Genomic DNA, 3347 nt, shown 5'->3' with positions numbered 1-3347 from the left:
CCTGACGGACCGACCGTGTCTCTGGGTAGGACAGCCGAGGTGCCCCAGGGCCGGGCCCCGAGCCCCGGTGCGGAGTCTCTCCCGGAACCGGCTCTGTGTGTGACTGAATAAACGCTTGCGGTCTCTTTTGCCGTGCCGGCTGCGTTGGCGCTTCCTTTGCGGGGGGGGCGAGGGGCCGTGATGGAGGGCAGGGGAGGAGGTGTGTGTGGGGGTATTAACGTATTCAACAAGGTCACATTGCTCGCATCCTCGGGATCCAAAAGTGATGCTTCTTGGCTCCGCCCCTGACCAACGCCAAACGCCGCCCCCCACGCCAAACGCCGCCCCCCACGCCAAACGCCGCCCCCCACGCCAAACGCCGCCCCCCCACGCCAAACGCCGCCCCCCACGCCAAACGCCGCCCCCCACGCCAAACGCCGCCCCCCACGCCAAACGCCGCCCCCCACGCAAACGCCGCCGCCCACGACTCACACCAAGCCCTGCCCCCATGCTAACTCCACCCCCACTCACGCCAAGCCCCGCCCCTCATGGAAACTCCGCCCCTCACGCAAACTCCGCCCCCCACTCACGCCAAGCCCCGCCCCCCGTGCAAACTCCGCCCCTCACGCAAACTCCGCCCCCGATGCACGCCAAACCCCGCCCCTGACGCAAACTCCGCCCCCGGTGCAAACTCCGCCCCGATGCAAGCCAAGCCCCGCCCCTCACGCAAACTCCGCCCCCATGCAAACTCCGCCCCGATGCAAAATCCGCCCCGATGCATGCCAAGCCCCACCCCTCACGCAAACTCCGCCCCGACGCAAACTCCGCCCCTCACGCAAACTCCGCCCATCACGCAAACTCCGCCCCCGACGCACGCCAAGCCCCGCCCCTCACGAAAACTCCGCCCCCGACGCTAACCCCGACCCTCACGCAAACTCCGCCCCCGACGCACGCCAAGCCCCGCCCCCGACGCAAACCCCGCCCCTCACGCAAACTCCGCCCCGACGCAAACTCCACCCCTCACGCAGACTCCGCCCCCGACGCACGCCAAGCCCTGCCCCTCACGCAAACGCCGCCCCCGAGGCAAACTCCGCCCGTGATGCACGCCAAGCCCCGCCCCTCACGCAAACTCCGCCTCTGACGCCCGCCAAGCACCGCCCCTCACGCAAACTCCGCCCCCGACGCAAACTCCGCCCCGACGCAAGCCAAGCCCTGCCCCTCACGCAAACTCCGCCCCTGATGCACGCCAAGCCCCGCCCCTCACGCAAACTCCGCCCCCGACGCAAACTCCGCCCCTCACGCAAACTCCGCCCCTCACGCAAACTCCGCCCCCGACGCAAGCCAAGCCCCGCCCCTGACGCAAACTCCGCCCCCGACGCAAACTCCGCCCGCGACGCACGCCAAGCCCCGCCCCTCACGCAAACTCCGCCCCTCACGCAAACTCCGCCCCCACTCACGCCAAGCCCCGCCCCTGACGCAAACTCCGCCCCTCACGCAAACTCCGCCCCTCACGCAAACTCCGCCCCCGACGCAAGCCAAGCCCCGCCCCTGACGCAAACTCCGCCCCCGACGCAAACTCCGCCCCTCACGCAAACTCCGCCCCTCACGCAAACTCCGCCCCCGACGCACGCCAAGCCCCGCCCCTGACGCAAACTCCGCCCCCGACGCAAACTACGCCCGCGACGCACGCCAAGCCCCGCCCCTCACGCAAACTCCGCCCCCGACGCACGCCAAGCCCCGCCCCTCACGCAGCGCACAGCGCATGCTCGCTCGGTGCTGCCGCCTAGCGACCAAATTTCGGTACTGCGGCGGCAGCGCCGCGCATGCCCAGTGCAGCGCCACGCCCCCTCCCCGGAACCGGCTGCCGGCAGCCGGTGTGCAGGGGCTGCTGTGAGCCGAGGGAGGAGCGGAGGCGTCGCCGGGCTGCGGCTGCACGGAGGGAGAAGGTGAGCGGGGCAGCGGGACGGACCGGCGGGTCCCGGGGAAAGCCCCGAGGAGGGCGGCGGCAGCGGTGCCGCCTCCGAGGAGAGGCGGGGGGGCGGCGGGGTCCGTGTCACAGAGGGGAGGGGGGCTGCCCGGAGCCGTGCGGCGGGTGGGGGGGGTGCGCGCCGTGTCGGAACCGGGCGGGGAGACCGTCCGGAGCCGCGCGGCGGGGGCTGCCCGGAGCCGGCGGGCGTCCGCGCCTTTCGGAGGTGGCTGAGGGGAGGCGGGGGGGGGGGCGCCAGCCCGGAGCCGCGCTGCGGAGCTCGGGGCTGCCGTCGCGGCTCGGCGGGGCTTTCGGGTGAGTCGGCTTTCGGGTGAGGGCACGGGACGGTGTCCTCGCAGGGTCAGGAAGCGTGGAAGGCTGCCTCCCGCGGCACGCCGGCAGTTGCAGTCTTGGGGCACGCGGCTGCTGGTCGGCCATATTGGCTCCCCGGAGCACGCAAGTGTAGTCTTACGGCACTCTAATGGCTGCCACGCGGCGCTTGCCAGTGCGTGCCGGGAGGCGTGGTTTTCGCGGACGTGGCTGCCGGACAGCCCGACTTGCTCTCGCAGGAGCGCGAGGTTGGGGTTTTTTTGCCGGTTTCGAGTGGTTTTCTGCAGGCTTCCAGCCACTCCCGAGCAGCGGTGCGGCCATGCTACGAGAGCGCGCGCGCGCGGTGAGGCGTTGCCCGGTGTCCCGAGACGAGCGCTACCGGTCGGACTCTCCGGAAGCCTGTCCGTCAGCCCCAGGCCGCCCCCGAGCCCTGGCGTGAAGGCGGCAAGCTGGCCCTCGCCTGTGCCGCTTTCTTCCTGAACGGGGGTGCTGGCGGCGGCGGCAGCGGCAGCAGCGCAGGGAAAGAGCGGCGTCTCCGGAAGCCCCTGCAGAAGGAGGAGGGTCTCCGGCCAGGGCCGACCTCCGGTAGTAACGGCCACTGCTTTTTCTTTCCCTCTCCCAGGCCGCGCTGAGGACGTGGTTGCCCGTCCCTCCCTTGGGGATGCCGTCGACTGCACCCGCCTCGCCTGTGCCTGGCCTGGCTCGCCTCGTGGCGTGGGGGCGAAAAGGGACAGGCGGCGGAGCGCTTACCGGCCGTGGACAGGAGCTGCCCTAAGGGAAGCTGGAATGGCCAGAGAAAGGTGAAGAAGAAGAAGAAGAAGAAGAGATGGAAGGCTCTCCGGCCGGCAGCTGCCTCCCGCTGCAGGCAAGAGAGCGCCTGCCTCGCCGCGTGAGGAAAGATCCCTCGTTGCGCTCCGCGGCAGGTCAGGCTGCCGACGGGCACCGCAGGGTCGCCACGCGTAATCCAAAGCACGGTGCGGCCGCGTACCGAGGGAGGGAGGCAGGGAGGCAGGCTACTCATCTAGGCAGACTCGTCTCCTCGGAGCTGTAAGACACCCGTGTATTCTCTTAG

This window comes from Grus americana, chromosome 3, assembly GCF_028858705.1.
Source record: "Grus americana isolate bGruAme1 chromosome 3, bGruAme1.mat, whole genome shotgun sequence".
In the NCBI taxonomy this organism is placed as follows: Eukaryota; Metazoa; Chordata; class Aves; order Gruiformes; family Gruidae; genus Grus; species Grus americana.
Note: the sequence above shows the minus strand (reverse complement) of the source record.